Source organism: Papio anubis, chromosome 4 (assembly GCF_008728515.1).
Source record: "Papio anubis isolate 15944 chromosome 4, Panubis1.0, whole genome shotgun sequence".
In the NCBI taxonomy this organism is placed as follows: Eukaryota; Metazoa; Chordata; class Mammalia; order Primates; family Cercopithecidae; genus Papio; species Papio anubis.
In genome coordinates, this window is record NC_044979.1 from 76,069,762 (window position 1) to 76,096,592 (window position 26,831).

Below are 26,831 nucleotides of genomic sequence, written 5' to 3' on the forward strand. Positions count from 1 at the left end.
TCAAGACAAAACAAAGTTTTTATTGCTGGTGATGTTGGCAAGAAAGTTAGTAGTTAAGGTTCAAATGACTACTATATCTTCTTTTTGTTTAACTTTTGTCTAATCCATAGTTGCTGGATGGGGAAGCCCTACTGTCTCATGTCTTTATGTTATGGTTTAAGGTACAAAGTTTGCACATGCATATAGCACTCTCACACACTCAAATCCTATTTAAGTATTGAGGAAGGTAAAAGAAGGTGTTTTGATGCAAGGCTGTTCACAATTCATGTACTTTTTGCAGCAGATGAGAATTTCCTCTTTCAGGCTGTGGTTAGTCTTGATGTTTTCGTGGTGCATTGGGCAGGCTGGTATATATGTGCATACAACTTCACCGCAGATCATGCCCCTAGCTGCTGAAAACTGTACATAGGTGGTCCTCACCCTTCGGACTCAGATTTGACAGAATGCAGTATAGAAGAACTCACATTCTTATAAGTATCCTCAAGGTTTTTTTTAAAAACTTTTAAAAATTTCAGCATATCTTTGCTTTCCTTTGATTCTTTTGAGGTTTAAGGGTGGTCACTGGCAGAATTACACAAATAGAGTGTTCACAGCTCAGCAATCCTTGGATCCACATTTGGAGTTCTACGTGGGTGGCACAGGAATAAATGCCAATAAGAAGCCAGGACAGATCTGTTAACAGAAGTTAATGCCTTGGGATAGAGCCCTGAAAGCTTCCATGAAAAGACCTGAAAGACTTAAAAATTATAATAGTAGAAAAAGTCAATCTAAAAATTTCTAGTAATTTGAGTACTTTTTTTTTCAAAAAATGTATCTTTTCATTTGTCCAAAAATTATTTTTGATACTTTCAATGCTAAGAATCAAGGTAGCCTTTAGAATTGAGTTTGCTTCACACTCAAGTTTTAAAAATTGAAGGGAGCCTACAGAAGCCAGAAACAAAATGTCTTTGTGTTCCTACTCTAGCAGAAATGGGGTTGTGGAAAGGGGAGAAAATGAAGAAAACATCACCCAAAATATACTCTATGAAATACAACATGTTCTTCTAAATTTACCTCTATGAGATGTTATCAGTTATCTCAATGCAATCAAAACCAATTTCACTAAATTCAACATAACTACTCAATTACATTTCCAGATTCCTAGTTAGTGCAGTATCAATGATCTTTGCCCATCTTTCTTGTTTTTCAAAAATATTGAGCTTTCTTTGCCTTACTATTAATAAATAGCCTGCTCAAGGTTTTCAAGAAAATGTATAATAATTAAACAATTCATATTGTATATAAGTAAAAGTACCTATGTATATATTTTTAAATTTTTTCAATTTTAGGTTTTAGGGTAGAAGCTATTCCAGATCCTGCTTCTGTCTGATTGGAGGCACGATAAAATCTGAATAGACAGTAAAATAATTAAATTTTAATATCCCTCTCTTACCATTGAACATTAGAAGTGACCTAGGTCTTAACTGTCCCTGCAGTTGCTTTCTACCTGGTTGTCAGACCACCCAGGCTGAGCAGCCACAGGGCCTGATTTCTCTATCAAGGTGATATTTTCCTTCAGGAGTAGCCATTCTGTATAGAATTGGCATGAAATAAGGGCCTCCGACATGGCTTTCCTGGGACATAGTTATGTGTTCTTCCCTGCCTCATTGCCAGGGTGATTATTCTCAGGGAAAAGCTATTTCCAGAGGGATTATAAGATACTTGCTGGCTGCCAAAGGAGGGATTTTGAAAAAGTCTGTGGTGCTGGAAGAAACGATACTAACCACATATGTTCCCTGAGATCTCACAGAGAGCAAAGCTCATAAAAAGAGGCCCTTTGAAGAGAATTTTTTCTCCTGTTTCTCCTATTGAAAAGTAATGGGGACTGACCCTGTGGAGTTACAGAAGAGAGATTTAGCATGGGAAGCAGCATTCCTCTGTACAATTATGGAGAGGCTAGTGCTTTCCCCTGTAATTTAACAAGTCAGGAGGTAACAGACTCACTGGAGTCTCTATTGAGTCTGCTGGAGTTGTGCTGGACGTAAATCCAGTTAATGAACTATTATAGTATCCACTTCACACTACTTCAGTGTCTTACAAGACCTTCATGAAGACCGGAAAGCATGAGGAAATCAAGTCACAGGTTACATTTACGGAACACCTGCCTTGGGAGGACTGTTCCTATGACGTCCTGTTGACCCTCACAGCCTTCTTAAGAGCCATGTAGAAAACAAGGGCAGATTCTCTTTACTTTGTAGATGTAGAGTCTGAAAAAAATCAAGTGAATTGCATGAAGTCATTCTTCATAATCAAGTTGGAGCAAAGAATAAAGAGTGAGACTCTTGACTCCAAACCTATGGTCTGTAGGCTAAAATTCTGAGGCAGCAAAGCCTCTGAGCAGAAATACCCTTTTTCCCTCATGGGCCCAGGCAAAATTGGGTAGTGGCCTCTGTACTTCTGGTGACTGTTCTGATTATCTAGGTTGTGTAGCAAACTACCCCAAAACTTAGGGACTTAAAACAATAACAGGTATCTTATCATCTTTAATTATTTTTATGGGACTGCAATTCAGGAAGGGCTCAGCTTGACAGTTTTAGCTCTGGCATTTCTCATCTGATTACAGTCAGACAGTGGTTTGAGGTGGAGCAGGAGGGAAGCAAGGACAGCTGGGAGCTGGCTAGGCATCTCTCTTTATATAGCTCAGGGTCTTTCCATGCGGACCCTGAGCTATATATGTGGGGCTTGGTTTGGGCTTCCGCACAGCAAGGTAGCCTCAGGGTAAGAGGGCTTTTCACATTGGCGTCCTAGGGCTCCCACAGGAGTGTTTCAGCAAGCAGAGGGAAGCTGTATCTGAAGTTGGGACTTAGAGAGATGCAGCTTTGGCTTCTCTAATTGGAATGCTCCTTTGTAGAACCCACTTAGGAATCCTCCCCCACACACCTGCCTTTGAAATAGACTGTTTTTAGAGCAGTTTTAGGTTCACAACAAAAGAGCAGAAAGTACAGAGATTTCCACTATACTCCTGCCAACCCCCCACCTCTCAAATTGTTTAGCATTCCCCTATCAACATCTGGCACCAGAGTGGCACATTTGTTACAATCAAAGAACCTACAATGATATATCATTATCACCCAAAATTCATAGTTTATATCAGGATTCAGTATTATACATTTAATAGGTTTTGACAAATGTATAATGACATGTATTCACCATTATAGCACCATACAGAGTAGTTTCACTGCCATAAAAATCCTCTGGGCTCTATTCATCTCTCCCTTCCCCTAACCCCTGAAAATCACTAATGTTTTTACTGTCTCCAAAGTTTTGGCTTTTCCAGAGTGTCATATAGTTGGAATCATACAGTATATAGCCTTTCCATATTGGCTTCCTTCACTTAGTAATACACATTTAAGTTTCCTCCATGCCGTTTCATGGCTTGATAGCTCATTTCTTTCTGGTGCTGAATAATATTTCATTGTCCGAATATATCAGTTTATTTATTAATTCGCCTACTGAAGGATATCTTGGTTGCTTCCAAGTTTTGGCAGTAATGAATAAAGTTGATATAAACATACCACTGAGGGTTTTTGTGTGTACATAATTTTTAACACACTTGGGAGGGAGTGCAACTGCTGAATCATGTGGTAAGAGTATGTTTAACTTCATAAGACAGTTCCAAACTGTCTTCCAAAGTGGTCATACCATTTTGAATTCTCAACAGCAATAAACGAGAGTTAGGAGAGTTTCTGTTGCCTCACATCTCGCCAGTGTTTGTTATCAGTATTGTAGATTTCAGCTATTCTAACATGTGTATTAATTAATATACACTCAAACTATAAAAGGAGTCTGGCTAAGAATACATAGAGGGTGGAGCTGGAGAGCTGACCAGCTCCAGATTTATAAGACACATTTTTTGCTTTGAGGTATTTCTATGTGAACACTTTGTTATTGATAGTGTTGAATATGAAATACATCAACAAACACATATTTATTAAGCACCTAACATGTGAAAAGCATTGCACTGGGAGCTCTAAGAGATGAAAGAAGAATGAGATGGTCCTTGCCTCCAGAAAGCACAAAGTCTATTTGGATAGACTCAATCTTGAAAAGTTGAGCAATTAGATCATTAAAAAATGATTTAATGTTTAATTACCTATTATGTACTCTGCAATACAAGAGGGGCTTATGGCTCATTGAAGACCTATCTAAGCTCTGTATTAGACTGGCTGTCTAACGGCAAAGACAGCAAAATCAAGGTGCTAGTACTGAATGGTAAGAAGCTAGAGAGAGAAGACACTCTTAAGAGTGTGCAGACTGCACCCCACTCAATTCAAACCATCTGCCTCTGTACACCTATTCATGGCCCAATGAGGCCTACAGAGAGAAGTACAGTGGAGTCCAAGGATGGAGACATGCTGGGGGTTGAAGTCCTCTCAGGAAGTTTCCTGAAGAAGTGAATGTCATCTATTATTGGATAATAGATAAAAGGGAGAAAAGAAAGGATGGCTTTTCGGATTAAGAGACAAAAATGGGAAAGTGGGAGGAACTTTCCAGGACTGGCTAGTTATCCCAGTTAACTGAAGTGAAAGGCTATGCAGGAATGAAGTGGGAGGAACAAAGCCTAGGATCAGTTTATCAAAAACCTTGAATATGCAGTCAAGGAACCTTTGAAATGTGCTGCCTATTGTGGAAAGCAATAGGATGGCTTGGCTGGAGATGTTTTTAAATAACACGCTACACCTAGACATTGAAGAAGTACCACTTAGCTACATTAGAATTTAAATGTTAGATGGATGGAACTTGTTAATTACAGAGATTTCTTCTGGAACCTGGGGCATATACAAAAGTTCCATTATGAAGATCTATATTTAACTAGCTAAGCATCTTTTACAGACTTTGATCTTTGACTGTTTGATCACTTTTTGTTTATTCTGTTTGGTGAGCCTGGTCCCACACAGCTTTCTCTGGGGCTTCCTAAATACAATACAAGTGTCTTCAGAAGGGAGAGGGAAGTGGGTCACTGCCACCTCCCCAGGCCTGTCCCTGCCTCAGAGGAATGTGGGGTCTGCTCTATCATTACCGGTTCTTGGCACAAAGCTCTGAAAAGATGGACACAAGACTTGCACATTTGTGTTTTCATGGTTGAAGGCAGTTACCATTAGGTGACATTTTTTTTCACTAAAGATAAAAACAAAGTGATAAAAACGCATGCTTAGTCAGAATAATTTTACTTTCAGTTCCATTAAGGAAAGATAGAGAATAAGGGGTAATTTTGAAGATCAGTGTACCTTGGAGCCTGCATTTCTAGTATCCTTCTGTAAGTCAATGGAGAGTATTTGGTAAAATATTTGATGAAAATATGTAATGTATGTATATTCATGCATTTGCAATGCTCGAGCACAGTGCCTGGTACATAGGAGATTCTTAATAAATTGTGCTGAATGACTGAATTAAGTAATCTATGTAAAATAGTTGTAGAACAAATATCAAGAAAAATCATTAACATACTTCTGCTTGTAATACAGTATTTTTCATTTGTTTTTGTTTTAAAGCACTTAGAAATTTTGCAAGGGGTGAGGAGAAGTAAAACAATTTTTTTTAAAATTAAAAACCACCTCTAATTTTACTTTTCAGAAATAATCACTGTTAACATTTAGGTGTATTTCTTTCAGTGTTTTTTCTATGCATATCTTTGTTCATATATAAATTTTAATGTATTTAAACCAAGTACCTAACCTGAAGAAGAGAAGCGTAAGTCAAAACATACTACATGGATTTACTAAATTTTTTTCCTTGATGTAGTCTTAGAACATAAAAGGGATATACAAATATATACCTATATCTTATATGAGTCATCATTAGCTTAATCACACATTTGGAGCCAGCTGTATCAACATACACAGGTCATATTATGCATATGTTACTTTTTGTTCTCAGTTTTAGCAGCATTCAGTTATGGCTTAATTAATATTAAACTAAAAACAAAATTTAAAAAGGCAGATGAAAAACACACATAGTTTTGAAGCCATTCAGCTTTCTAATTTAAACAGCATTCAGTAGCGTGTGCCATTTGTCAACCCTGGCTTTCTTCACTAAGGCTTTAACAAAATAAGAGAGAAACCAGAGGCCTCTATGTTGCCCCATGTTGGTTATTTTGCTAGCACATGGTTTCAGCCCCTGATCTAGGAGCCTCCAGTCCAGAGATCTATGCTGAAGATAGCACTTGGGCCAGCAGCATATTTTAATACATTTGCATTGTGTAATTGGACACTATCCTTGTTTTCCATAAGCCTTGGAAAGCCATACACATACTTGGAGAAGTGAAAGCTTTCGAGTAAAGCCCCTCCTCCCACCATCAATGTGCTAGATAAAATAATGGGCTTTTCTTAAGCATGACAGGGGATTTATAAGACGGTCATCTATTGTTTGCTTGGGATGTCTTCCCCTCCAATTTCTTCTACTTTCCTATCTAGTTGTACAGGAGGTGTGATTAGGAGGGGTGAGGGGAGGCTGGTATGCGCTCTCCCAACCCTTCACCACAAACCCAGCTGCCAGAGCTGAAGCAGCCACACAGAGAGCTAAGGAAACTTAAAAAACTTAATTAAGGGGGAAAAAAAGCAAACAAAATAGTATTAAAGTGGATTTACTTAGTGCCTTAGCCTTGCCAGGGAAACCACAGAGTCTGCATTTATATATTTCTTATATAAGACATATCTAATTAAAACAGGAGGGGGACAACAAGCTTTCTTCCAAGTTCATTTATACACATGTTTATGTTGTGTTTAAATTCCTTGTGGGGTAATGTAATGATGATCCAACGGCATAAAAGCAATTTGATTAGGCAACTGTAGACTTTCATTAACACTTTTAGCTTTAGGTACTTAGGATTCAGTTGCCCTGCCATACCCTATATAAGAGCTATCTACCCTGGCTGGGCAGGCCCCAAACCTGAAGACCACGCTTCCAAGGTGAGACTGATTGGCCTTCACCCTTGTAGTATCCTTCTCCTACCTTAGCTCTTTAACTCAAAGAATATACTGGAGGCCAGGCGCGGTGGCTCATGCATGTAATCCTAGCACTTTGGGAGGCCAAGGCTGGCAGATCACTTAAGGCTAGGAGTTCAAGACCAGCCTGGCCAAAGTGGTGAAACCCTGCTTCTACAAAAAATAAAAAAATTAGCCCGGTGTGTAGGCACAAGCTTGTAATGCCAGCTACTTGGAGGCTGAGGCATGAGAATCGCTTTTGGGAGGCGGAGGTTCTAGTGAGCCGAGATGGCGCCACTACACTCCAGCCTGGCGATAGAGCGAGACTCTGTCTCAAAAACAAACAAACAACAAGAATATACTGAAGCTTTATTTTAGCTCCTTTGTTTAATGATTTTATTTTATTGTATTTGTTTTCTATATATTTTTTGAGATGGAGTCTTGCTCTGTCTCCCAGGCTGGAGTGCAGTGGTGCGATCTTCGCTCACTGCAATCTTTGCCTTCTGGGTTCCAGCGATTCTTCCACCTCAGCCTCCCGAGTAGCTGGGATTATAGACACGTGCCACCATGCCCTGCTAAATTTTTAAAGTATTTTTAGTAGAGACGGGATTTCACCATGTTGGCCAGGCTGATCTCGAACTCCTGACCTCAAATGATCCGCCCGCCTCGACCTCCCAAAGTGCTGGGATTACAGTTGTGAGCCATCACACCCGGCCTGTTTAATGATTTTAAATTGCACGTCAGTTTAGAGAAATTATAATTGTTTACAAGTCACCTAAAGTATCTACATTATACAAATTATAATAAAAAGAATTTAATTGGGGGAAGCAAAATGTCACTCTGTTAGCTCATAAAACAGACTGTTTTAGGATTGTGCTTCTCAAAGTGTGGTCTATGATTCAGCGGCATCGGCATCACCTGAGAGCTTGTTAGAGATGTAAGATCTCAGTTCCCTCACTGAACCAACTGAATCTGCATCTGCATTTAAAGGAGATACTCAGATGACTGGTGAGCACATTACAGTTTGAGAAGCACCAATTCAGGGTGAAGGCATTCTAGGAAAATCCTTCTTTTCTCAGGCCCATCTTCTTGAGACATTAGGTAGCTTCTCCAGTAGGAGTACTATGGAAAACATTCTGTGTGCTCAAGAATCCCTTAGGAATATTGGCAGCCCTTTTTGATCTGATGGGCTCACTAGGAGCCTGATAAAGAAATTAAAAATGAAGAATAGGCCGGGCGCGGTGGCTCACGCCTGTAATCCCAACACTTTGGGAGTCCGAGTCGGGCGGATCACGAGGTCAGGAGATTGAGATCATCCTGGCTAACACGGTGAAACCCCGTCTCTACTAAAAATACAAAAAATAAGCGGGGCGTGGTGGCGGGCGCCTGTAGTCCCAGTCCCAGCCACTCTGGAGGCTGAGGCAGGAGAATGGCGTGAACCCGGGAGGCGGAGCTTGCAGTGAGCCGAGATCGCGCCACTGCACTCCAGCCTGGCGACAGAGCGAGCCTCCGTCCCCCCAAAAAATAATAATAAAAAAAAAATTTAAAAAAATGATAGTAGCGTATAGTAAATACATAAATCAGTAAGTCACTTATTATCATTATCAAGTATTATGCACTATACCTAACTGCATGTGCACAATGGGTTTCTTTACACGAGCATCACCACGAACAGGTGAGTAACATGTTACTCTATGATATTATGACTGCTACTATGCCACTAGGCAATAGGAATGTTTCAGCTCCATTATAATCTTTTAGGACCACTGTTGTATATGTGGCCCATTGTTGACTCAAAGATTGTTATGCAGGGCATGATTGTATTTAAATTTGGTACCTGTGAACAAAAAATTTTCTTTCATATTTTATTCTTTTATATGGCAAAATAGATTCTCTATAGACTGTCTATTCCGCTACAGTTATTGAAACGGCTATAATTCCGCCATACATCCATAAAGGAAGAATACATCTGTGTTCTTTTTTTGTGTATGTTTTTGTTAGTATAGATGGCATTTGATATAACTTTGAAATGTATATTTCATGACTGGATGCATATGTTGTGACATTGTTACATTTTAAAATAATCTCATCGATTAAGAACATTATTATACTATCCGAAAGGCCATTTGGAGTTCAAGTAAATAAGACAATTAAAATGAATGAAATAATTTTGCGATTTGCTCTAAGCATAATTCTAAGATCTGTGTAACATTTGCTAATATGTTTGTAAAGAAATACTGTAGCCATTAATTGTCAAAGTCTTATTTTATTGGGGAGGAACAAGTGTTTGTTTAAACACTCTTAGGTCAGCCTTGAAAATATTTAAGGGCCGGGCAAGGTGGCTCACATCTGTAATCCCAGCACTTTGGGAGGCCAAGGAGGGCAGATCACTTGAGGCCATGAGTTCAAGACCAGCCTGGCCAACATAGTGAAACCTCCTCTCTATGAAAAATACAAAAAATTAGCTGGGCATGGGGGCGCACACTTGTAATCCCAGCTACTCCAGAGCTGAGTTGAGAGGATTGCTTGAGCCCAGAGATGGAGGTTGCAGTGAGCAGAGATCATGCCATTGCACTCCAGCCTGGATGACAAAGTGAGAGACTATTTAAAAAAAAAAATTTAGACCGTCATATACAGTTATATCATATCATTATTTCAGTTAATTTAAGTTGTATATATCTAACAATGTCATGTTCTAAAGTGAAAATTAGGTTTAAAAAACATATTTTTTAAAAATAGTGGATAAAGTTTCTACTGACTACCAATTTACATAATCATGATCATCATCATCACCATTGTTAACTTGAATCATCACTTTTTATGTGCTAGTCACTAACTATTCTCAATGTTTTGTTTTGTTTTGTTTTGTTTTGTTTTGTTTTGTTTTTGTGATAGGGTCTCACTCCATTTGCCCAGGCTGGGGTGCAGTGCCACAATCTCAGTTCACTGCAGCCTCAATCTCTCCAGCTCAGGTGATCCTCCCACCTTAGGTTCCCGAGTAGCTGGGGTTACAGGCATGCACCACCAGGCCTGGCCAATTAAAAAATTTTTTTTTGTAGAGATAGTGCCTTGCCATGTCGCCCAGGCTGGTCTCGAACTCCCAGGCCCAAGAGATCCTTCTGCCTTGACCTCCCAAAGTGCTGGGGTTACAGACATGAGCCACTATGCCTGGGCTTCTAAATGCTTTTTACATATTAAATAGCTAAATTACACACACGCTTTTCTTTTTTCTTTTTTTTTCTTTTTTTTTTGACAATCTCGCTCTGTCGCCCAGGCTGGAGTGCAGTGGCGAGATCTTGGCTCACTGCAACCTCCGCCTCCTGGGTTCAAGTGATTCTCCTGCCTCAGCCTTCTGAGTAACTTGGGTTACAGGCGCCCACCACTAAGCCTGGTTAATTTTTGTGTTTTTAGTAGACATGGGGTTTTACCATGTTGGCCAGGCTGGTCTCAAACTCCTGACCTCAGGTGATCCTTCCGTCTCTGCTTCCCAAAGTGCTGGGATTACAGGCATGAGCCACCATGCCCAGTCTCACAGATGCTTTGTAACTACCTAACAACATTTTCATTTTAAGAGGAGGAAACTGAAGTCCAGAGAGGTTAAACAACTAGCCCAAGGCATAGACTTCAAAAGTGGCAGAGCTGGAATCTAGTTGAATATGACTTAGTCACCCTAAATTTGTAACAATGAAGGATAGATACTGTATTCTTATGTAGACAAAACAGACTTCAAAGCAACAACAGTTTAAAAAGACAAAGAGGAACATTACATAATGATAAAAGGATTAGTCCAGCAGGAAAATATCACAATCCTAAATATATATGCACCTAACATGGGAGCTCCCAAATTTATAATACAAGTATTACTAGACATAAGAAATTAAATAGATGGTAACAAAATAATAGTGGGGAACTTCAGTACTATACTGACAGCACTAGACAGGTCATCAAGACAGAAAGTCAACAAAGAAACAATGAATGTAAATTAAACCCTAGAACAAATGGACTTAACAGATATTTACAGAACATTCTACCCAAGAACTGCGGAATATACATTCTTTTTATCAGCATATGGAACATTCTCCAAAACAGACCATATCATGGGCCACAAAACAAGTCTCAATAAATTTAAGAAAACTGAAATTATATCAAATAGCCTCTCAGACCACAGTGGAATAATACTGGAAATTAACTCCAAAAGAAATCCTCAAAACTATACAAATACAAGGAAATTAAATAATTGCTCCTGAATGATCTTTGGATCAATAATGAAATCAAGACGGAAATTTTAAAATTCTTTGAGCTGAATGATAATAGTTACACAACTTATCAAAACCTCTGGGACACAGCAAAAACAGTGCTAAGAGGAAAGTTCATAGCATTAAATCCTTACATCAAACAGCCCGAAAGAGCACAAATTGACAACCTAAGGTCACACCTCAAGGAACCACAGAAACAAGAACCCAAACCCAGCAGAAGAAAAGAAATAACAAAGATCAGAACAGAACTAAATGAAATTGAAACAAAAATAAAATACAAAAGATAAATGAAACAAAAAGCTGGTTCTTTGAAAAGATAAATAAAATTGATAAGCCAGTAGCGACAGTAACCAAGAAAAGAAGAGAGAAGATCCAAAGAAGCTCAATTAGAAATGAAATGTGGCCGGGCGCGGTGGCTCAAGCCTGTAATCCCAGCACTTTGGGAGGCCGAGGCGGGTGGATCACGAGGTCAGGAGATCGAGACTATCCTGGCTAACATGGTGAAACCCCGTCTCTACTAAAAATACAAAAAACGGCTGGGCGCGGTGGCTCAAGCCTGTAATCCCAGCACTTTGGGAGGCCGAGACGGGCGGATCACAAGGTCAGGAGATCGAGACCATCCTGGCTAACACGGTGAAACCCCGTCTCTACTAAAAAAATACAAAAAACTAGCCGGGCGAGGTGGCGGGCGCCTGTAGTTCCAGCTACTCGGGAGGCTGAGGCAGGAGAATGGCGTAAACCCGGGAGGCGGAGCTTGCAGTGAGCTGAGATCCGGCCACTGCACTCCAGCCTGGGCGATAGAGCGAGACTCCGTCTCAAAAAAAAAAAAAATAAAAATAAAAATAAAAATAAAAATAAAAATACAAAAAACTAGCCGGGCGTGGTGGCGGGCGCCTGTAGTCTCAGCTACTTGGGAGGCTGAGGCGGGAGAATGGCGTGAACCCGGGAGGCGGAGCTTGCAGTGAGCCGAGATCACGCCACTGCACTCCAGCCTGGGAGCACAGTGAGACTCCGTCTCAAAAAAAAAAAAAAAAAAAAAAAAAGAAATGTAAAATATTACAGCTGATACCACAGAAATACAAAAGATCATTCAAGGCTACTATGAACACCTTTATGCACACAAACTAGAAATTCTAAAGGAGATGGATAAATTCCTGGGAATACACAACCCTCCTAGATTAAATCCGGGACATATAGAAACTCTGAATAGACCAGTAACAAGTAGTGATATTGATACAGTAATAAAAAAAATACCAATCAAAAAAAGTCCAGGACCAGTTGGATTCACAGCTGAATTCTATCAGGCATTCAAAGAAGAGTTGGTACCTATCTTACTGAAACTATTTCACAAGATAAACAGGAATTCCTCCCTAAATCATTCTATGAAGTCAGTATCACCCTAATACCAAAGCCAGGAAATGACATAAGAAAAAAAGAAAACTACAGACCAATATCCCTGATGAACACAGATGCAAAAATCCTCAACAAAAAATACTAGCTAATCAAATCCAATGGCATATCAAAAAGATAATACACCATGATCAAGTGGGTTTCATAACAGGGATGCAGGGATGGTTTAACATACACACATCAATAAACGTGATACACTACACAGACAAAAACAAAAATTACATGTTCATCTCTATAGATGCAGAAAAAGCATTTGACAAAATTTAGCATCCCTTTATGATGAAAACCCTCAGCAAAATTGGCATAGAAGAGACATACCTTAAGGTAATAAAAGTCATCTATGACAAACCCACAGCCAACATTATACTGAATGGGGAAAAGTTGAAAGCATTCCCCCTGAGAACTGGAACAAGACAAGGTTGCCCACCTTTACCACTGCTATTCAACACAGTGCTGGAAGTCTTAGTCAGAGCAATCAGACAAGAGAAAGAAACAAAAAGCATCCAAATCGGTAACGAGGAACTCAAACTGACACTGTTTGTCAATTACATGATTATATACCTAGAAAACCCTAAAAGCTCATCCAGAAAGCTCCTAGATCTGGTAAACGAATTCAGTAAAGTTTCAGGATACAAAATCAATGTACACAAATCAGTAGCACTGCTATACACCAACAATGACTAAGCTGAGAATCAAATCAAGAACTCAACCCCTTTTACAAGTGAAAAAAAAGAAATATTTAGGAATATACCTAACCAGGGAGATGAAAGCTCTCTAAAAGGAAAACTATAAAACACTGCTGAAAGAAATCATAGATGACACAAACAAATAGAAACACATCCCATGCTCATAGATGGGTAGAATCAATATTGTGAAAATGATCATACAGCCAAAAGCAATCTACAAATTCAATGCAATTCCCATCAGAATACCACCATCATTCCTCACCGAACTAGAAAAAACAATCCTAAAATTCATATGGAACCCCAAAAAAAGCCTCCATAGCCTAGCCAAGGCAAGACTAAGCAAGAACAACAAATCTGGAGGCATCACATTACCCAACTCCAAACTATACTACAAGTCTATAGTTACCAAAAGCGCAAGGTACTAGTATAAAAATAGGCACATAGACCAATGGAACATAACACAGAACCCAGAAACAAAGTCAAATACTTATAGACAACTGACCCTTTTTTTTTTTTTTTTTTTTTTTTTTGACGCAGTCTGGCTCTGTCACCCAGGCTGGAGTGCAGTGGCGCGATCTCGGCTCACTGCAAGCTCCGCCTCCCAGGTTCATGCCATTTTCCTGCCTCAGCTTCCTGAGTAGCTGGGACTACAGGCGCCCGCCGCCACACCGGGCTAATTTTTTGTATTTTTAGTAGAGACCGAATTTCACCATGTTAGCCAGGATGATCTCCATCTCCTGACCTCCTGATCTGCCCGCCTTGGCCTCCCAAAGTTCTGGGATTACAGGCGTGAGCCACCACGCCCGGCTGACAACTGACCTTTAACAAAGCAAACAAAAACATAAAGTGGGGAAAGGACCCTGTATTCAACAAATGATATTGGGGTAATCGGCAAGCCACATGTAGAAGAGGGAAGCTGGATCCTCATCTCTCACCTTATACAAAAATCAGCTCAAAATGGATCAAAGACTTAAATCTAAGACCTGAAACCATAAAAATTCTAGAAGATAACCTCAGAAAAACTCTTCTAGATATCGACTTAGGCAAAGACTTCATGACCAAGAACCCAAAAGCAAATGCAACAAAAAGAAATAGATGGGACCTAATTAAACTAAAAGGCTTCCACACAGCAAAAGAAATAATCAGCAAACAGACAACCCACAGAGTGGGAGAGTATCTTTGCCAGCTATGTATCTGATGAAAGACTCATATCCAGAATCTACAAGAAATTCAAAAAAATCAGCAAGAAAGAAACAAATAACCCCATCAAAAAGTGGGCAAAGGACGTGAATGGACAATTCTCAAAAGAAGAGATACAAATGGCCAACAAACATGAAAAAATGCTCAACATCACTAATGATCAGGGAAATGCAGATCGAAACTGCAATGCAAAACCACCTTACTTCTGCAAGAATGGCCATAATTTAAAAAAAAATGAAAACAAATAAAAGATTTTGGCATGGATGTAGTAAAAAGGGAGCAGTTTTACACTGCTGTTGGGAATGTAAACTAGTACAACCACAATGGAAAACAGTATGGAGAGTTCTTAAAGAACTAAAAGTAGAACTACCACTTGATCCAACAATCCTACTACTGAGTATCTACCCAGAGGAACAGAAGTCATCATCCAAAAAAGACACTTGCTCGTGCATGTTTATAGCAGCACAATCTGCAATTGCAAAAACATAGAAGCAGCCTAAATGCCCTTCAATAAATGAGTGGATAAACTGTGGTGTGTATATATACTCACACACACACACCGTGGGGTGTGTGTGTGTGTGTGTGTGTGTGTGTGTGTATATAAATTGTATCAGTTTTCTCCAAAAACTTTTCCCTCTCCATGCATCTGTGACATGTTTCCTTCTCTTGATATATGTCATTGTCAAGGAATCCTTGTTTTGACACTTCTTTTGTAAATCAGTTGCTTTTTCTCCTTGCCATTGCCCATCTGCTTAGACTCTGTATCTCTCAGTTAAAGGACTGCAACAGTCTTCTGATTGCATTTCCTTTCTTTAGCTTTTTTTCTACCTCCAATTAATAGGACATAACATATATAGTATTCCATGGAATACTACTCAGCCATAAAAAGGAACAAAATAATGGCATTCACAGCAACCTGGATAGAGTTGGTGATCATTATCTAAGTGAAGTAACTCAGGAATGGAAAACCAAACATCTTATGCTCTTACTTATAAGTGAGAGCTAAGCTATGAGGATACAAAGGCATAAGAATGATATAATAGACTTTGGGCACTCGAGTGGAGGGGTGGAAGGAGGGTGAGAGTTAAAAGACTGCACATTGCATACAGTGTACACTGCTCAGGTGATGGGTGCACCAAATCTCAGAAATCACCACTAAAGATCTTTTCCGTGCAGCCAAACACCATTTGTTCCCCCAAAACTATTGAAATAAACAACAACAACAAAACAGAATAGATACTGTAAATTCATTCTAATTTGAGGAGGACAGAGAGAAGGGAGATAATGTCCCTTGTCAATTTTTTTGCATTTGTTTATATATTTACTGACTTTTGCTTTCTGTAGCTTAAATGACAATGGCATTATGAAGTTGACATATTTGTCTGAATTATTAAATTTTTTTTCTTCAATTTTAAGAGTGCTATGTACTACGAAAGTACAGTGCTATGAAAAAGTGAGTTAGTATAGTGTGGCTGCCAGTGTTGCCTTTGATTACAATGTGACTTTATATCCTGGGGGCACAGGTTGTACTCTGAGGACAATGGGAAAGCTTTGGAAGATGGTGGGCTGTGGAAGACACCTGAGTGAAGCCATGTTTTAAAAAGATCAATTTGAATATGTTATGTCCTATTAATTGGAGGTAGAAAAAAACTAAAGAAAGGAAATGCAATTAGGAGATTGTTGAAATCCTTTAACTGAGAGATACAGAGTCTAGGCAGGTGGGGCAATGGCAAGGAGAAAAAGCAACTGATTTACAAAGGTAGCATCAAAACAAGGATTCCTCGACAATGACATGTATCAAGAGAAGGAAAGATGTCACAGATGCGTGGAGAGAGAAAAGTCTTTGGAGAAAACGGATGAGTTTAGCTTGGAACAGAGACTCTGAAAGGATGACAGGAAACCCAATTTGGACTTACCCCGTGGTTATATAGAGAGCAAGACTCTAAATGTAGAGAGGTCAGAGGTGTGTGTATGAGGCTTGGAACGGCTTTTTGGGAAGCTTTGCTGGCGGTTTTCCAGATAAGGGTCCAGTGAGGCCTTTGAAGTAGTTAGAATGGGCTTGGCCAGACGGGGGCAGCAGAGCACCAGTAATTGCTGGGGACAGCTGGCCAGGACAAGAGCGCTGACAGGGAGTCATGTTTGGATTGAGCCTTCGGATGTGTTCACATTTGTGGGCTGGAAGAACTACAGCCAGTTAAGGAGACAGAGGGAGTGGGGTCCTGAAGGTGGGATCACCTGGGCAGCACAAATGTGTGGAAGGCAAAGATGCAAAGGCTTCTAGGAAGTCAGGAGGGGGTAGGAGTGTGAACAGAAGCAAATGACTAGTGACTTTGAAGAAAGCGATTTCAGAGGAATAGTGAGGCCAACACCAGGTTAAAAGGGATCAAATGGGCTGGGTGCGGCGGCTCAATGCCTGTAATCCCAACACTTTGGGAGGCTGAGGCGGGTGGATCACTTGAGGTCAGGAGTTCGGGACCAGCCTGGCCAATATGGTGAAACTCCGTCTTTACTAAAAATACAAAAAGTAGCCTGCAATCCCAGCTACTTGGGAGGCTGAGGCAGGAGAATCACTTGAACCTGGGGTGGCAGAGGTTGCAGTGAGCCGATATCACACAACTGCATTCCAGCCTGGGGGACAAAGGCCAGACTATCTCAAAAAAAAAAGGAGGTGGGGGATTAAGTGAGGAATGGGTATGGAGATGGAGAAAGTGGGAATAGGAATGTATATTTTCAAGTCAGTCAGTGAAAAAAAGCAGAGTAACAGGATGATCTTTTAAAGGGGAGGCAGAATAGATGAAGAGCTTTTCTTTTAACCTGAAGTATTCTCGTGACTGTTGGTGAGCTCAATGAAATAATATCGTGAAGAAAATAACTGAAAATGCCTGTGAGAGAAAGAACAAGGGAATGGTTATGAAGACACTCTTCAGAAGAGCTGGGATATAATCAAGAGTTCTGGTGGAAGGTTTGGGTTGAAGGAGAGTAGGAAGGAAGAAGATATAGATAATGGAGATCTCATGGATCTTTATTAAGATTGCCAACATTGTATAGTCAGCCCTTCATATCCGTGCGTTCTGCATCATGGATTTAACCAACTCAGGATCGAAAATACTAAGAAAAACAATTGCATCTGTACTGACATATACAGACTTTTCTTTGTCATTATTCCCTAAACAATGTAGTACAACAACTATTTACATAGCATTTATATTGTATTAGGTATTTTAAGTAATCTAGAGATTATTTAAGGTATACGGGAGGATGTGTATAGGTTATATGCAAATAACTATGCCATTTTATATCACAGACTTGAGCATTTGCAGATTTTGGTACCTGGGGAGAATAGGAGAAGCACTGGAACCAATTTCCCATGTATATCAAGAGATGATTGTATAAGTAAGCTGTATTCCAAATGTTCATTAGTTATCTGGAAAAGTTAAATCATTTTCCCAGAGAAACATGTGGTATTGCGGATGTGGCATGTGGAAAGATTCTGGGGTGTGCTCTTCAGACCGTGACATTATAATCACCTCCCCCTACTTTATAAATGCAGATATAACTCAAAGTTATGTTTTTGCTGTTTTCACTTTGCTTTCTCCTCCTTAGAGAGAAGTTTCACTTTTATGGTTTAAAATATTGTTAACTACATAACAATATTTTCCCCCATTGTTGCAAGGACTCTTTAGTACAGAAAAGGCTGAACATTTAATAATTAGTTTTTAACACAGTGCCTTAATATCTTGTGTACTTTCCCAGAACTCAAATGTCTCCAAGATGGGAATTCAGATCACTGGTTCTGAATCCTGGCTCCACATTAGAATCACCTTGCCTGGAGCTTCTAAGCAATATCAATGTCTAAGCCCACCCTTGGAGGTTTGAATTGAGGTCTCATTCAAGCAGTTGAGAATGAGGCCTAAGAACCAGTATTTTTTAACCTGTTTCACAGGTGAATGTAATATACAGCAGATGTTGAGAGCCACTGACTTAGACCATTAAAGGAACTGCACTGACACTATTAGGTAAATTTTCAATGCATCATTTAGGGTAGGCTGTCCCATTCAAACTCAGTGTGATTAAAATAAAATGTATTTCCACAGCAGTTTTCTCTCCAGACTTTCTGTCTTCACTTGTACATCCACAAAGGAAAACATGAAGACCTCTTAGATTCAGCCTTTTTTCCATTTCCTCATATCCGGTAAGTCCTTAAATCCAATGTCCTTCATAGAAGTCTCATGCCCATGCTCCCAGAGCTCTGCCTGCCTCTAGGTTATGAACTCCTGGCAATCTCTTGCTGTCTTCTTTGGCTCAAGTGCAGACAGCTGAGTTAATCATGTTCTTCAAGCATGTTGTCATCATGGATTCATGCAAGGCCCTTTGTTTAAATGAAGATATTTATTCATTCAATAGTCTATTTTGCACATGGCTGCCAGATTGTTTTTAAAAGACTGCTTTCACCAATTCTCTTGGCTCACATCTCCCAGTAACTCCTCATTTCCTACTCTGTAAATGGTGAACTACTTTGTGTGCCTTTTAAGGCTTTGTATAATTGGTATTGAAACTCCAGGGATTCAGTCTAGGTCCTGCTGCTCACCACACAGGAAGCCAATCACTGAGAGAGTATTGCCAGGGAAGAAGGCTTTATTCAGGTGCTATAGCTGAGGAGATCAGAGATCAGTCTCAAATCCATCTCCCTGACCAACTAAAATTGAAAGTTTATATATTAGGAAAGAAAAGTAACTATGTGTGGGAAAACAGGACTTAGGGAGGGGTAAGGAAGAGGAATTGGTCAACAGGAAGCAGGTGGTCAGTTAGGCAATAATAATGGCTGAGGGATCTGGCATCTCATTGTCCAAATGCACTGATTTAGTAAGTTTCAATTCCTTGATACTATGTGGAAGGCCTGATGTTTAGTTTCCTGAGAAAGTAACTCAGATAAGAAAAATGTAACTTTCTTAAGTCTTAAGAATCTCCCAGACATTTTTTTTCTTGCCATTATCCCTTAAACAATATAGGGAATAACTAAAAAAGTCTTGAGAGGGTCAATTTCTATGTTAATTCAAAAGAAACCATAAACATCAGTTTTATGGGACAACTGGGCCAGTTTCATAATCAATACCCATTCGACTTAGGATGTTGCTTAACTTCTCTGGCCCATTTTATCACCTGTAAAATTATACATTAATATATAAAGACATGTAATTATATAATACTATATATTATACATGTATAATTCTTTTTAGATCCAAATAAATATTCCTATTTTTTAAAGGACTATTTTCTACTCTGCCTGCAATAGGCTATTCATTATTCTAATCAGTTTGGTTTCTTCATTGTTCTAAGAACACAAGCTCAGTGTTGCTTTTCATGTTTTTCTCTTTTGAAAAACCCTCAGGTCTTTTCTTAACCTGTCTATATGGTATCATTATTCAAGGCACAGCTTAGATTCCACTCATCTATAATGTCTTTCTAGATAAGTGCGTGAGTATATGATCACACAATTTGAAATATAATCCATTTTGTTTGTGTTGTTCTTGGTCCTTAATATCTCTTTTTAATATTTTCTAAATATTCTGTTTTTATGTTCCTTTTCTTTGTTCTAACATTTATGTAGAAGGATGCTTTAGAATTTTTGAGTGGTTGTACTTTTCTTTCGTCTTAAGTTTTAATTTTTGTGGGTACATAGTAAGCATTATGATTTTCTAATGTTGTGCATTGTGGTCAGAGAATAAGATCTGTAAAATTCCTGGTTTTTAAAAAATTCATTTACATTTTTATTTGTGATATCATCTAATTTTTGATCAGCTTTTGTCAAGATTTGTATGGAAAATCGAAAGTAATATAAATTCTTTGTTTTCAAGTTTTTAAGCCAGTAATGTAAAATATCTTTTTACATGTAAAAGAGATATAACTTATTGTTCAAAACTGGGAACTACATCCATAATCTTACCATATTTTAGCATATTTGCTTCTAGAGTTTCTATTTTTAAAAAATGACTAAAATCCATATATATTTTATATATTTGTATCCTGCTCTTGGTTATTAACAATAATTTGATGTGTTTTTGTCATTAAAATATCATAATTAACATCATTTTTAAAGCATATTTAATATTCTATTATATGGCTATATCATAATTTACTTAATTCCTTGGTGTTGGACATTTACATTTCATTCTTTTTTTTTGCAACTATAAATAATATATCATTCTTCAAATGTTAAAATAATGGACTGGAAACACACCCCAACCTCCCATTCCTACTAATCTTTAGAAATGAGATAATGTATATTTTAAAAAGCGGTAACTGGATTGGAAAAGATGGGGAATTTAATATTAATAATTTAATAGCAATTGAATTGTTTTAAACAGTTTTTAAACAAATTATGTAAAATATCTTTTTATATGTAAAAGAGATAACGTGTTGTTCAAAATTGGGAACTACACTAGTAATCTTACGATAATAACAGTACTGTAGATTGAAACTTCAGAAACTGTGAAGATTCCCTGAGTGATGAAGAATAGATCTCATTGAAAAAGAAAGCTCAGCCCAAAAGGTGAGTACATGAGTACTGCTAGAAGCAGGTAAGAGTGATTCCCAGAATGTACCACACCTGGAAGAGATAAACACTATGAGCAGGGAGGGTCTTGGCAGCGAACAGGGTGATTAGTTAGGGTGCCACAGCAGGAGCAGCCAGGTGGCTGCCTTCAGGTGAAGGCAATAGGTATGGGAGATTGGGTCAGAGAGATGAGAATGTGCCCTTAAGTGGATGACAAGGGCACACAAGAGAGTAGGAATTTCCACAAGTGTAAGACTAAGATACCCACTAAGATACTCAGACTGGCAAGGTATCCTAGTGGCACATTGTCTGTACTTCCTTACGCTTACTGAAAAGTGATAGACATACAATCCTTGGTAGCCTGTCTTTGCCTTGAGAGAAGAGACACACTAATTGGGCATCTGAAATACAAAAGTAAGTACCTGGTCAGAATTGTTCATATTTGTGGAAAGCCAATACCAGGAAATACAATGAACTCAACGAATATAAGTACTTATACCTCAGGAAACAGTTAACAGAGCAAGCAGAACAGGATGAGAACAGAGGATAGTGTATCACTAACTAAGATTAGGGAAACTAAATTTGAACAATAATCTGAACCTACAATTGGAATTGACATCAATACAGGACATTGCAGAGGACAGGCAGGGAGGGAAATAAAATCATGCTAATATTCCTGTCTTATTTGGAGGAGCATATAGGAACTGATTAACCTTAGATATTGTTTGAATAATATGATATTATGGATACATGTTGAAAATGCAAGGGTGATGAGTAGAACAACAGAAATAGAATTTAAAAGTTTCCAACTGGTAGTTCAATAAAAGGCAATACAGTCAAAAAAAAATCTGGAAATTGTGATTAGTAGAAAACACAAAATATGACAGCAGGGAGTAATCCAAACAGACCATGAAACACAATAATAGGCTAAATTGATCAACTGAGAGACTGCATAAAACCCAGTTATAGTAAAGAGGAGAAAAACAAAATGACATGTGATGGTTGAACATAAAAAAACACTTGAAGCAAATGCTAACAAAACAAAAGCAATTGTAACTATACTAATATCAGATAAAAAATAATTTTTTGTTTGTTTGAGATTGAGTCTCACTCTGTCATCCAGGCTGGAGTGCAGTGGCACGATCTTGGCTCACTGCAACCTCCATCTCCCAGGTTCAAGCAATTCCCCTGCCTCACCCTCCTGAGTAGTTGGAATTACAGGCAGGTGTCACCATGCCCGGCTAATTTTTTGTATTTTTAGTAGAGATAGGGTTTCACCATGTTGGCCAGACTGGTCTGGAACTCCTGACCTTATGATCCGCCCACCTCGGACTCCCAAAGTGCTGGGATTACAGGCGTGAGCCACCATACCTGGCCAGATAAAATACAATTTATGACAAAAATACTGAAAGGAACTTGAACTATTTCATGTTATTGAAAGGTATAATAAAGTATAACAATCATACACATAAGTCTTAATGTGTCTAACAACATAGTTCCCAAAACCACAAACCAAAAACAAATACATTCATGTGGAGAAACTGACAAATCCACAGTCATACTGGGTGAATCCAAAGCTCTACTTACTGAAATGGAAAGATCGAGGAGGCAAAAAAAAAAAAGAAAAAAGAGAAAGTATAGAAAATTTGAATAATATAATCAACTGAACCAGATAATGCAGTTTTTAGTTTATTCTTTTTGCACAGCTAAAGAAATACAGTTGACCCTTGAACAACATGAGTTTGAACTGCACGGGTCCACTTACATGTGGATTAAAAAAAAATACATTGAAAAATTTTTGGAGATTTGTGACAGTTTGACAAAACTCACAAATTGCACAGCCTAAAAATATTAAAAAATTAAGAAAATGTGAGGTATGTCATAAATTCATAAAATACAATGCAAATACTAGTTTATTTTTATCATTTCTTACCATAAAATATATGCAAATCTATTAGAAAAAAACTAAAATTTATCAAAACTTACACATACGAACAGACAGTATATGGGGCCATTCACAGTATAGAGAAATGTAAACAAACATAAAGGTGTAGTATTAGATCATAACTGCATAAAATTAATGGTGGTTCGTACTGTTATACTATTATAATTTCATAGCCACCTCTGTTGCTATTTTGGTGAGCTCAGGTTTGCAAGTATCTGCTTAAAACACTGTGTGATGCTAGGACCAGGTGTAGCGGCTCATGCCTGTAATCCCAGCACTTGGGGAGGCCGAGGTGGGCGGATCACGTTGTCAGGAGATCAAGACCATCCTGGATAACAGGGTGAAACCCCATCTCTACTAAAAATACAAAAATTAGCTGGGTGTGGTGGCACATGCCTGTAGTCCCAGCTACTGGGGAGGCTGAGGCAGGAGAATCGCTTGAACCCGGGAGGCGGAGGTTGCAGTGAGCCGAGATCATGCCATTGGACTCCAGCCTGGTGACAGAGGGAGTCTCTGTCTCAAAAAAACAGAAACAAAAAACAAACAAAAAAATCACTGTGTGATGCTAATAATCTCTGTGTGAACAGTTCATCATCCAGTAAACTGCATATCCCAGTAAAAAAGATTTGTCACAGTTCTTGCACATTTTTTATTGCATCCAGTGCAGTAGAGTAAACCTTGAATAACACCAAGGGACCCATGTGAAGTCCCACTAGCAATGCTGGAAGTACTCTCAAGAAGCAGAAAAAAGTCATGACATTAAAAGAAAAAGTTAAATTGCTTGATATATACCATAGATTGAGGTCTGCACCTCTGGTTGCCAGCCATTTCTGACATACAATTCATCTTGGAAACAGATGACATAAACTTATGGCATTAATAAATATACTACAGTACTGTAAATATATTTTCTCTTCCTTGTGATTTTCTTAACATTTTCTTCTCCGTAGCTTACTTTACCATAAGAACACAGTATATAATACACATACAGTATGTGTTAATCAACTGTTTACGGAATTAATAAGGCTTCTGATCAACAGTGGGTGAATCCAAAGCTCTACTTACTGAAATGGAAAGATCGAGGAGGCAAAAGAGAAAGTATAGAAAATTTGAATAATATAATCAACTGAACAAGATAATGCGGTTTTTAGTTTATCCTTTTTGCACAGTAGTTATGTTTTGGGGGAGTCAGAAGTTATATGCGAATTTTTAACTGGCATCCCTAACCCTTGCATTCTTTAAGGGTCAGCTGTATATGGATTTTTTTCCATTCCCTTTTAATACAAAATTTTGCCTACTTTGTCAGATGTTTTTCTATCAACTAAGATGCTGGCTTTTGTGTTGCAGAATTCATTGATTTCTATTTTTTTAACTATTATTATTATTCTTATTATTATTTTTGGAGACGGAGTCTTACTCTGTCGCCCTGGCTGGAGTGCAGTGGCGAGATCTTGGCTCACTGCAAGCTCCGCCTCCGGGGTTCACGCCATTCTCCTGCCTCAGCCTCTCAAGTAGCTGGGACTACAGGTGCCCGCCACCACGCCCGGCTAATCGTTTTTCTATTTTTAGTAGAGACGGGGTTTCACTGTGTTAGCCAGGATGGTCTTGATATCATGACCTCGTGATCCGCCCACCTCAGCCTCCCAAAGTGCTGGGATTACAGGTGTGAGCCACCACGCCTGGCTATTATCATTATTTTAAAATCAGGAATGGGTGTTGAATTTGTCAAATGTTTTTCAGCTTCTGAAGCAATGGTCATTTTTTTTCCTATAGTATATCATTAATACTTTAAATTATAAAATATAACATTTTATTTGGACTTTCAGTTGATTTTCTGTTCTCAATAATCAACAATTACAAACATTTAAAAACATTCCTTTTGGTTTGATTTTTCTCTCCAGATACAAACACATTAAGTTTCTCTTTGATATTTTTTATGTAACTTGTTTCAGAAATTCAGAAAAATACTGAAGACTATTATGCTTTCTAAATTGACTTTCAGAGAATGGACTTTCCATGAATGTATTTACTTTTCTAATTCCTTGAACAGTATGTTTAAGCTTGAAATTTTGGTTTTAAGACTATCTTCTATCTTACCACTGCATTTCAATAATTAGACATATCAGATACCATATAAAAACGTTACATAACTCCTTCCTTTTTATAGTTTTCATCGTCACACAATGATGTACCTAAAGTTGAGACTCCAAGATGAGGTGGGAAATGAAAGACAATTTGTGGTGTTGTTTTGGGGGACTATGGGTAGTCACAATGGCTAGATCCGGTATGTACATCTCTCTAGGCTTCTAAGCATGTGAGAGCTGTTTGGGTTTAAAGATGTATCTTGTCCCAGACTTTTCATTGTTCTCAATAATTTAGAACTTGAAATTTGAGTAACTATAATTTGAAAACTAAGCCACTTGTGCAACTGAATTCAACACCGTAAAAACGTTGTGTTCTTATCTAATGATGTAAGCAGTTTCCAAATCTTTTGTTGTTTCTCCCCCTCCCCACTCCTTTCTCACTTCCGTTTGAGAGAAAAATGCTTTAGCATTATTTGCAAGCAAGACTTATTTTCAACGTTTTAGTCAAGACAAGAGTATAATACAAAGTAACAATTCAGTACACTTCATGTAGGTGTTTCTTCTTCTCTAATTTTCTCTTATTTACCAATTCTCTCCATCTCTTTTGACCTCAAAATTCTTTATCTGCTTGTCAAAAATTGTCCCTAGCCGTCTCCTTCCATTTCTAGTTGTGTGTGAGGTAGTCCACAGAAGCAGTACGCTGAATAGTGCAGTTGCTGTGTTGATCATCCCTATGGCTATAGGTGGTTATTATATTTTGTGTGCCTTGAAAGGCTTAGGCGATGTGTGACATATATAATTTTAAGGCATTTACCCCACGTTTCTTTAAACAAAAAAATTTTAAAGCAATTATTTAAGAGTGGATACATGTTCTCTTTCACTTTACAAAACATTTTGGAGGGAATCTGAGAGAAGTCATGGTTAGAGATTAGTAAAGTTGGAAAGCACTGCAAATTACCTAACCCAGCTAATTTACATGTGAGAAAATCTGGGCACAGAGCGGTTAAATCACTTGCAGAGTAACATATAAAAAAAAGAAACACATGAAGGAATAAAGGAAAGGTCTGCATGAAGTGTAGTGATCTAGATCGGTGGCCAGAAATATAACTGTGATCTTATTTTCAGTTCATGGCTATTTTTACCACAAGAGCAACACTGATCAGCCTAAATTGGTCAGGGAAACAGAGGAAGTTTTGTCCTGAAAATGTAGCTCACTGTTCAGCTTGTAAAAAAATAAAATAAAGGTTAACTGTCATTATTCTCACTGTTATTGCTTGATTCCACTTTTCAAGGGCTAACCACTTGTCTTGGCTTCTCCTTCACCCATCATCTGCCATTTTTGAGCATTGATTATCCAATGCTTTGTGGACCCTTTCTACTCTCTTCTGGCTCAATTAATTCCTTTTTTAATTAATTCATTGGCAGAATGTTTTCTCACATTTTCACAAGTGTTGGCTCTTCAAAGAGGTATTACACATGTTCTTTGACTCCAAAGGAAACCAGAAAAAAACTGGAACAAGAAATTTGGTAGGAGGAACAGAAACGAAGTTGCATGAAAAAGACAGTGGAGTGGGACTGAGAAGTGACAACTGCCCACGACTGACCTCCCTCTTTCAAGGCCTGTGTCGCCAGGACGCTGCCCAGAAGAAGCCACGACGAGGCGCAGGCGCGACTCCACGAGGGCCACGCCCCTCCTAGAGAAGGACCGACCAGTTTTCCGCCCGCATCGGAGCTT

General features: G+C 38.6%; 1 long non-coding RNA gene across 1 annotated transcript; it reads right to left on the minus strand.

The window, feature by feature from the left end:
• LOC110742862 lies at positions 1-26,782 on the minus strand. Its single transcript, XR_002521071.2, has 2 exons — positions 26,701-26,782; positions 1-2,246 (listed from the first exon to the last, which is right to left on the minus strand). It is a non-coding gene; the product is annotated as an uncharacterized LOC110742862 (long non-coding RNA).
• Positions 26,783-26,831: the final 49 nt, after the last annotated feature.